This window comes from Pholcus phalangioides, unplaced genomic scaffold (genome assembly GCF_987345545.1).
Source record: "Pholcus phalangioides strain wild (caught in Gottingen) unplaced genomic scaffold, Ppha-v1.0 ptg000003l_1, whole genome shotgun sequence".
Lineage (NCBI taxonomy): Eukaryota > Metazoa > Arthropoda > Arachnida > Araneae > Pholcidae > Pholcus > Pholcus phalangioides.
The window spans coordinates 31,969,113-31,979,985 of record NW_028301596.1 but is presented as its reverse complement, the minus strand read 5'-3'; positions in this window follow the sequence as shown (position 1 = coordinate 31,979,985).

Here is a 10,873-nt window from a genome sequence, read left to right as displayed (position 1 = left end):
GTTACTTTGAAATATAGATGGCAGTATAAATTAACATGTATGATCTTAAGCATTGTTTCCCCAAGTGGGAGATGAGACTCTTTAGTGGGGCGACACCAGCTTCAAACACGATTGGTGGCTACAAATGGACATGAGGGGCTATGGGAGGACGAGAGGAAACAAATAAGTTTTCGAAAACTCTTTTTCGATAAATATATCGACCCTTTTTACGATAAATATCTGTGCCTATGGGCAAAAAAAAAACTAAGTTTCATTTGTTAAGGAAATAGAGCTAAAGTGTTTTCCCCCCTTTGAATATGCGCTATAAATTCCAGATGAATAGTAACTGTAATTGATCAATAAAGCCTGCTGCCGCAGATTTCAACACCATCTGGGAATAAAGCCTCAGTCCCACGATTCTTGGTACGCGACGCAAGGTATAAGATAATTAAAGTAAAAGATAATGAAAAGTTTTTGTTGGACATAAACCGCAAAAACCACAGCCGGCGTGAATGGAATACCGTACTTGCTCGGAATTTCCTTCACGCCGTCGCGTACCAAGAATCGTGGGACTGGGGCTTAAGAGGTCCAGCATCCTCCGGAACTGGTTTTGCTAATGACTAAGTTATTATTGGAGTCATGGCCCCAGGGCCACAACTAGATGCTTGAAGGAGAGGTTTCAGAATGAAATTTGCGCCCCCTCGGATCCAGCGCTCGAAGCACGAGACCTGCCTGCTCCCCCTAGTTGTGGCCCTGCATGCCCCCCCCCCCCCCACAAAGATCGGGCTAGTTCTGGTTTCAGGGCCCCGAGACGATTCGCGTCATTTTTTTTTCACGTTATAAATTCATTTACAGCAGGGGACCGTCAAAGATCCTAGCTTCGGGATCCTGCGGCAGGATGTGTGGAGAGGGAGGGTCATGTTTATGCCTGTTCATTCACCTACGGCTATGGTCTTTTTGTATGTTGTTTTTTATACATAATGACATTCATCGTCATCGCCGTATGCAGTGGTCGTCAAACTTTCTTCATCCGTGGCTCCCATTTACCCCAGGCTCCTAGTAATGGTTATTATCTACGGCTTTCAAGAAAAGCATAGTAGCTATTGTGCATTCATAAAAGAACCGCTTATGTACAGACTCAAACATCAACGGTCAACAGCTTGTCGCGACGCCCCTGATAGAGGTTGGTGATGCCCCTAGCAGCCACGATGCTCACTTTGAGGAACATTGCCGTAATGGAAACATTTTTTAATGAATTCGTGCACGTTTTGTGAATTACTCAAACCCAAGGATAACATCTGTGAGAGATGTTAGTCAATATTACAGATGAGTTATATTGAATTTTTGTGTTAAAAAGTCTCATATTGAAAGTGCTTTGGACACAACGGATGGTTCAAACACAGAGATCAATGTCAGCCACCCCAATGGGCAATTTGCCTGTTGTGGACTTTGTGTTTGTATTTGTAATTTCGATGGTGTCCGAAAAAAAAGTGAAATTAATGCAGATGATGATGTTTATTGAATCCACACACTGTAACTACAATAATGTTTTTTTTCCTTCTTTTTCCAAAATTTTGATGCTAACTAAATCCTTCTATATTGACCGACTTTCATGACTTCAGTAAGACACTTGGGCGGTCCTACCTCTTCATGCTTACCAAGAACGTATCCGCACTGATTACGACAATATAAGGATAAAAGTGCAATTTTGGTACTATCTCTGAAAATAAGCAAATAAGCATCGTTTTTCCTCCTAATATTCCGAGGAATACATGGATAGGGTACACTTTCCTTCGGCATCGGATGATCGCAATTTCTTCTCCGATGGCGCCGGTTTAGTAAAAAAGTTCATTTTTTTTAATTGAAAATTTTTTACCTTGACTTATGTAGCGTTTTTCTTTGAAAGAAAACGATGCGTGCTCAGGGATTGATTCAATTCAATTAGAAATCGCCTCATCATTAAGTATTATAGTATAATAATAGCATCACTCAATGATATAATTATACTATCAATCATATCTCTCTCAAAGAATTTTTAGATTTTTTTAAAATTTAGTGTGGTTTCATCTGAATTTTTTTCTTTCACTGTTTGAGCTGAAAGTGGAAATTCGTTGCAATCTAATGAGATTTCTGATGTGTTCATAAAACAATAGTAAATATTCAATGATATTCATTCAGAATTTGAATATGTAAAAGAAAATAATCAATTAAAATGATCCCCCTCCCTTCCCGTTGATGCTTGCCAGATTTAATCAAGAAAGAAGTGAGAGTCCTGCGCGTTTGAAATTATGCAAAATTGCATTTTTCTTAAATTTTGACTTGAATAATATTGCAGTAACACTTATTTTATATAACGTGATCATTCCGAAGAGATCCTTACAATCTGTAATGAAGTAAATATTCTGTACTGAATAAAAAAAAAACAATTTTCAATAATTTTTTTTTTCAATCTCCAACAATAACAATTATTATTTGCAAGAAAAATTGACAGAAATAGCATTAAAAGAGGGCCTGAAGTTCAAATTTGAAGATGGCTGTTAATTGTTCTAGTCGCAAAAACAAATACTGTACCTGGAATTAACGGGATATACAGTGGAACCTCCCATAACTGTCACTCCCCGTTAGTGGTCACCTCCGGTTACAGAACACTTTTTTGAATTACATCAACGGAATTCTGGATATGCGACTGATTATTTTACTATACATTAACGGACACTCCTCGTTAGCGGAGAAAATTTTCGGTCTCGTGAGTGTCCGTTATTGAGAGGTTCTAATGTAGCTCAATATTTTTCAGGTGCGAGACGTTTCAATGCAATCATAAATCTTTCACAAAAAAAGTCATCTAAATCACCTACAGATATTCAATTGTGAGGATTTGAGAATGCTGAATTAGTAAAGCTAACGGGTCATTCAAGTATTACGTCAACATCGAGGGGGGGGGGGGGGTTTGAAGGTTGCTTACGTCATCAACCACTCCTTTTTGACGATATGAAATATTCTAACTGCTGACGAAATTTTGCTGACAGGTTTCGCTGACAAGGAGAGAAGGGGTCAAAAATGGCTGAAAATTTGCTTACGTAATACTTGAATGGCCCCCTAAGCGACAGTCATCACTTAGAAAATATCTATTAATAATAAAATTATGTTTATTAAAAACTAAGCGACAGTTGTAGTTGCCTGTTTTAAAAAAATAATTTCATTAATGGATATTTTTTTAAGTATGATGGCGAATATTACTCTGACTGCAATCAATGTAAATATGTGCATCTATTTTGTGAATTATGATTTCATATATATTGTTTTTTGTAATGAACTTTACTGTAATTATTTTCGAATTTTTAACCCCTTTTTACACTACCCTGTTGCAGGAAAACATATCGATGGAAAAAATATCGAAAATTCGTAACTGCCTCTTTCAATTTTTTTATGCGGATTTTTAACATCACTTCCAGGAAGGGGGGGGGGAGCGATGGGCTGAATAAGTTTGGGAAATCTGGTCTTAAGCATTAGAAACGAAACTAGCCAAAAATCACTTCTCACTGTCTCCTACAGATGGCCAGTGGCGGATTACCGCACAGGCGCATGAGGCGCGCGCCTGGGGCCTCGGCAGAGCGGGGGGCCTCCAAATAGTTGTGTGCTTCATCCTACATATGAATTTACATGCGCATCAACAAATCTCTTGAACTAAGTACAGTATCTGCTCTCCCTTTTTTTTTCAACCGCAATTTTTTTATTTTTGTTATTTTTTGTATACTGTACGTATGAGTTATGGAAGAAAAACGGGAACTGAAAGAAAAGAACAATTTACAAGACGCAGCTCTCAAGGGCCAGTTCTTCCCCGACAAAGAAAGAAGAGACATTGTAAAGCGATCATTCAGGGAGGGTCATTTTCAAACAGTATTTCCCTAAGGGCACAAGCAGGAGGAGGGATGAGAACAGCAGGTCCTAATGTCTGTCCGAAATGAAAATTGTAGTGAAGGCATAAACAGATGTCTCATTCCACAGTATTAAATGCTTTTATGGGCGCCGATAATACGACAGCTTTGGTGTAAGCTTTTGTATACAGTATAATGGATGGCAAGATGGCTATCGGCAAGCGGCGACATCGACAGGAAGAGACAGTCGTACTAATTAAAATGAATGTAGTAGAGCTCTTATTGTGATTTTGTCTCCCACTTGTTTGAATGAAATACTATAAGCTGGTTCAAACAACATATACATTTGCAATCTATGACTGGAACCATACGACCATATGACAAAAGAAAAGTGGGGTTTGAAATGAATGCTGAATGACATGCATTCTGAATCACGTGATTTTTCTGTTGCTCTTTTAACACTCCCTCCCCGGCTGAAAAAAATCAAGGGGGTTTCTTTTCCTTCTTTCTAAAAAAAAGAGCTACATTTTTGGATTGGTCAAGGAGGCTTGGGTAGACAACATCTTTGTGTCAGACCGAAAAGTGTTTATTGTTAATGTAATTGTAATGTGTGTTATTGTAATGAAAAAAATTTTCATGCCGATCCTCAAGATTTCCTTTAGGATTTAGATTGCAGAATCTCCAAAAATAACGGTAAGCAAAACTAAAAATATATAAATTATCTGATAAATTTTTATTTGAGCATTTCAATTCAACTACAGTAGTCTCTCGAGAATTCGGTCGTGCTCTAATCCAGCACGTCTAGTAGTCCAGGATATTTAGGTGGTGTGGTGTCACTTTTCTCCTGATGCCCTAACCCCCTTAACACGTTCTAATATTTCTTAATTGCTGATCAAGTCCTGACTATGTCTTTGCACAAAATTTCATATATTATTTCAATGGGTTTCTTCAAAGTTAATCCAGCAATTTTGGTAAAATCTGGCACACCGTGGTGTAATACGTACCGGATTAGCGAGAGTCTACTGCAGGGGTCTTCAACCTTTGAGGCATAGCAGGCCATATTGAAACATTTTATAAAGTACGCGGGCCACAATGTTATATTGTGGCATTTTTCGTTATTAAACGAAACGGGGGGGGGGGCATAATATAGAAGATTTTTATTCACTCTGAATACAAATAATGCAAAGGCAAAGGCCACAACAGGCAGAGTGCTCAACGAGGTGGCTGAAAGAGAAAATAATAATAATCAATATAATAATAGTAAAAATAAAATAGAATAAACAAATAAAAATAATAATTTCTAAAAAAATTTTTTTAAATAATTTCTTTCATTGACAATAATTTTAATTCATTCTGAAATAATTTCTTCCATTAAAAATATAATTCTTATATTTACTCCGATATAATTTCTTCCCTCTATTCCCTCTATTGAAGAAATGTTTTTCTATTAAATATTATCAGTATCTTTATATCAAATCAAATATATTATATTTGAGATATTATCAAATCTTTATTAATCAGTAATATTAAATTACTAAAACTATGACGGATCTCCATTTTTGCCGTGTGGCTGAAGGCACCAGGACGGACATCTTAGATTACTAAAAATATGATGCAGAATTTTACTGTGATTTTTTTTTTTTTAATGGGAGTGTGATTATTTTTCATCTAGTACCAGAGAATATCATTATATTTCCTTATCTTATTTTTGTGTTTATGGTTTTGGTGATGCAAAAATAAAAAAAAAAGTTATGATTTTTCATAATATTGTTCATTTTAGTGAACCATCTCGTTTTTATTAGGGCCAAAAGGGTGCAGTGGTGGATAAACGCAAATTTGTGGGTGGGGGCGGTGGTTGTGACCATGTGTTCAATTTTTCAGGACGGTTCTGATTTCTTTTGGAAAAAATTCTGAATTTTCCCCTTTTTTTAAGCAAATTTATTTTCTTGGTTTGTTATTCAGTCAAAAACGTAGAAAACATTTTTCTTTCCATTTAATTTTTCTGATCTCGGGGGGGGGGGGGGGGGGGGTCGTGACAGCCCCTACCTTTAATCCGTCCCTGATAGGGGGGCCTCCAGATCAGGTTGCGCCTGGGGCCTCCCAAAATCATGATCCGCCACTGCAGATGGCACGACCACAATTGAACTTCGAAAACTCTGTTAATACTAAAATGATCTTTATTAAATGTGAATTTTTTTTCTAGAAAAAAAGAATGCAGTCGGATGTTTTTTTTATTGGGGAAAAAAACAAACACTTCAACCTTTTTTTGAACTTTTTGAAGCTGTTGTTGATTTTAAATCTCTTCTTCCTTTGAAGATAAAAATATGGGAAACAAGTCCTCAAAAAAAATAGTGGAATTGAAAAATTTAAATATTTCAGAGGTCTGGCAAAAATATAACTCTAATCTTGTATCCTTCCCCCCACATTATTTTCCATCACCTCTATTAACTATCTATAGGTACACACACTAAACTGATGTCAGAAATGTATAGAACTCTCCAAAACAAACAACTTTCACCATACAATGTGGGATCGGAAAGCAAATGACGAGAGGTTGCCTTTCGCAGAACCTTTCATTCAGCTGCTATTCGTCAGCAAAGATGTAGTTTTCGGTAATACAGATTCTTCGTCGTTCATTATTCATCTTTACTGCCCTCCCGCTGCTCGCCACCTGCTTTCCGACTCCACATTGTATGGTGAAAGTTGTTCTAGCGAGTTCTATCTCTCCTTATAGTTCTGACCATGTTTAGTTACACCCTGTATAGAAATATTAGATTTGAGGCCCCCCAATATTTTTGAGTCCTATCACAATATTTCAAACAACTTAACACCTATGCCGGCAATCTAATCTTAAATGATCTATATTAAAATACAGAAAGAGAGCGGACCATTCCCAAATGAACATATAATTTCTGTTTCCTATAATACCATAAATTTACTTGAAAATCAGATAAATAGAAAAGAGGGCCCACCAGGGGGGTTTGTGCCAGAATGATGATTAAGAAAAGGTAAAACCCTTAAATTAAAAAAAAAAGTAAAAAAAAAAAAAAAGTCAACTTTGAAATTCAGCATAATGAAGCAGGTTAAAAAAAAAATAGCAAATGTGAATTTCTCCCTTGAGTTACACGCAAATGAGCTATATTTTTTGAAAAGGAATTATCATCCTTTGCAATGGAACTTAACAGCTTTAAATTATTTTGCCATAAAATATGCTAGCATTCTTCACATATTGTGTAAAAGATTGAGTCGTAAGAAAATTTTTGCAGCAGTTTCATGGAAAAAAAAAAAAGCAAAAACAATGAATGAATCTTTTTGAACGTGTTAAAACCATTCACATATTTTATTAAATTTCCACAATTTAATATTTCAATAATGTTTCCGTTACAGGCACAAGATCTCACATTTATTTGATTCCATCTCATTTGTAAAGTGTACTAATCATCGACGGAAGACTCCAAGGCACTTTTTTTTTCTGAGAATCGGACAGTCAACAACAACAAGCAACTTTTTTTTAACACCTTTACAATCAGAACCTCACAGATATAGAAAGAATTCTTTCTAACTTATCTCGTTACATTATATATTATTATATCGTAGACAGGAAGCAAAATTATCCCTACGACAGGAAGCAAAAACCAACAATTAATTGGCTGGCATTTACCATACTTCTCTTGCACTAAAGTATTTATAAATGTGAGAGGCTTGTATACAACAAAGATATCTAAGTGCATAACATGATTAACTCTGGTAGAAATTACAATCATTGTCATGAATATTTAAGAAAAATGTTCTACTAAAGTTTTAAAAGGATCATGAAATCATTGTTTATGTATCAAGTTATTCGGACATTTATGGAAAAAAAAACCTAATTTCATAGCAAAAGATCAAATAAAATATTGAATTAAATGGATATGTCAAAGGTGTTTGTAATATAAATGCACAAACATTTACAGGTCTATAAGTATTTACTTCACAGAACACATTAGTCATTCACAATTTCATTTTCATAAAATAGCATGATTGCAGTTAAGAGGGAGAAATGCTAATTTCAAGCAGTAAATTTCACAGTTCTCAGAGAACAAAGACTAGAATCACATGCTCAGCTACAGGGCCTGACTATGATTTGTGGGGCATGGGAGTAACTTCCATGAATCATACATTATGGGCAACCCCAATTAGAGACACAGATATGTCTGGTATAAATAAAAAAAAATATCTATTCTTCAGATAAAAACTTTGCAAAAATCATCCTCTTGCCCATGAGGAAATCCGGCTCAGCTAAGTATCCAAACACCAATCACAAACAGTGCAGATATTATGAATGGACTTTATTACTTGGAAATATTGCAGGATAATTCTAGTTAGTTTTAAGGCAGTGTTTCTTGAAGTGTGCACCGTGGCTCCAAGGGGCATCACCAACCTTTGTCAGGAGCGTTGCAGCGAGCTGGATATATTGATTTGTAAGCCTATTTATACTTTGAAAAGCATTCTATATGAGAAATATCTACCAGACTATTCTGGGGAGCCATGGAGAACAAAAGTTTGAGAACCACTGGTTTAAGGTAATAAGATCTTGGATATAAGCATTTATTTGAGAAATTTAAAAGAAAGTATCATTTACCAACATACACCCTGATCGTTTTACAAGAAGGGAAACTAGTTTGTGAAAGTGAAAGTAAATTTAAAGAATAATATTTTTATTATTTTTCAATACATGGGTTGATTCTCTGAACTCTTTTAGGTAGATAAATATTCAGAAACTATACAAAATTCTGGGAACACAGCATTTGCAGCAGCTCGATTTCAACATTTACCGTACATATTGAACACATTAAATACTTGAGTCGATACTCAATATTGCATTTTTATTTAGTGGTTCATTGAATTCATAGATGACATGTAAAAGGGTGTTTGCATGCTAAAATGTCTACATAATATACTGAACGAGTTTACTAATACGAATAACATTTTTTTTCTCCCACTCTGCTATTTTAAGCACATTTAAAAAAATAATCAAACCCCTGGAAATTTAAGCAAATATTCTTCGACAAGTTTTACAAAATTCAAACGATATAAAATAACTTTATCTGGGGGTGGGGGGGGGGTAAATAAAATAACTCTATCTAAACACGCAGCCAAACCCTGATCCAACTAATTTCTTTGATTTGACAATTTTTTTCTTCAAAATCTATGTGCGTTCACCTCGAATAAAAGTAAATGGTTTTCCTCGATCAAAGCAAATAAAAATGTAGGTTCCGTTCAATTTGTTGAATTAGGGTTTGTCTGTAGTTTAGTCATAAATTGTATTGCAGAGAATAAAATGTAACACTAATAAGGGAAAATATTATAACTACAAAACATTATGAATATCAATTGTGGAACAATAAAATCAGGTGAGGCGTAAATCTCCTCTGCAATAGACAGAAAGATTAAGTTAGCTGCAATATGCAAAGTATACATAGCTCTAGAATGGTTTAACTATAAATGTAAACTCAATATTTATGACAAAATAAAATTTCTAAAATTCAAATCATATTAAAAATAACAATGAAATAAACTTGCAAAGTTACATTAACTATACCGCCATGATTGAATCATTCAAAAATAATGAATGGAAGAAGTGGAACCATGATAACTTGACACATGGACAGTGAAGTTAATCTATTCAAACTTGCTTGGGTGCTTACTGAATACCACGATCCTTAAACACTCTGGGTAGTCACTGATTAAGGACTTTACCTTGTATATGTATACTAAGGGATGTGTGAATAAAAATTTTATATAAGTTTTTTCCCTAAATTTTTTGGGTATTTGATGCACTATACAGTGTGTCAGTGATTTTATTGGTAGATAGCTTGACATCTATTGTTTGCATGGTTAGCATAATTTTAAATTTGATGGAGGAAAATTTTGTGACCCACTCGCTGAAATCTGCTTATGTTGATTACTATGTTCAATTAGAACAGTGTTTCCTAAAGGTAGCGATGGAAGGATCTGGCCCTGCTCATTTACCAATAGACTATATAAGAACAAACAGATAAATGTGGATGACATCTGAAATGTTGACTGAAGTTTGAGAAAGCTAGATTGAAAATTTTAACAATTTCTTTGCTCATTCCCGATTGATGAACTTTCCACTGATAAATTAATGCTCTTTTTACCACCTAATTCTACTTGAGTTTTTAGATTAGATCAAGGGATCAATCTTAATGCTGAAACTTTTCATAGACAATTTTTAACCGATGAATCAGAATGGTACACAATGGCAAAAACGATGCTTAAAAATTTTTAATGGTCAAAAATCATATGAAACACTTTTGTGTATTTATCGACACTTTTTTTAATCTTCCTGGGGTGTCTAGCTGACCACCTGCTTGTATCTCTTTGTTGAGACAGAGCAGCGAGCCATGTTCTGGTTAGGAGGACGGGTGTCTAGTTATCAAGGTTCCACATAACATGCATTTGATATATGCATAAAGATACATGTATGTAGATCTTTGCCTCACAATTCGGTAGCATAAGCAGTTATTGAATGACTTAAGCTCCACTAATTTGTACCAAGAGAATGACTGCTTAGCAATACAAACCTTTCAGCGAGAAAAGATAATTTTTTTAGAGTCATCAAAAACAAGGATGAAAACATTGAGAAAATAAAAGCTTGATTAGGTTTTGAGACCCTGAAAATTGTCTAGGAACGATAAAAAGCAAGGGAAAGAATAAAATACACATAGACACAACATATAGAAATTGCATGTAACATCTCAATTGTGCATTCAAAACACAGATATCAAAACAGCATTGCACATTGTCTCAGCAATTATCAATCATGAACTTACACAGAGATATGCAATACAGCTGCTAATGAAAATATAACTAGAACTATAAGAATAGCTTTGTCAATAACACACTATTAGACAGAACAACAAAAGAAAAAATCATTTTTTTTATAATGAGCTTTTAACCCTTATACCCTGAAACAATGATCAAAATATTATATTATAGGCATAAAGGTTCCATTT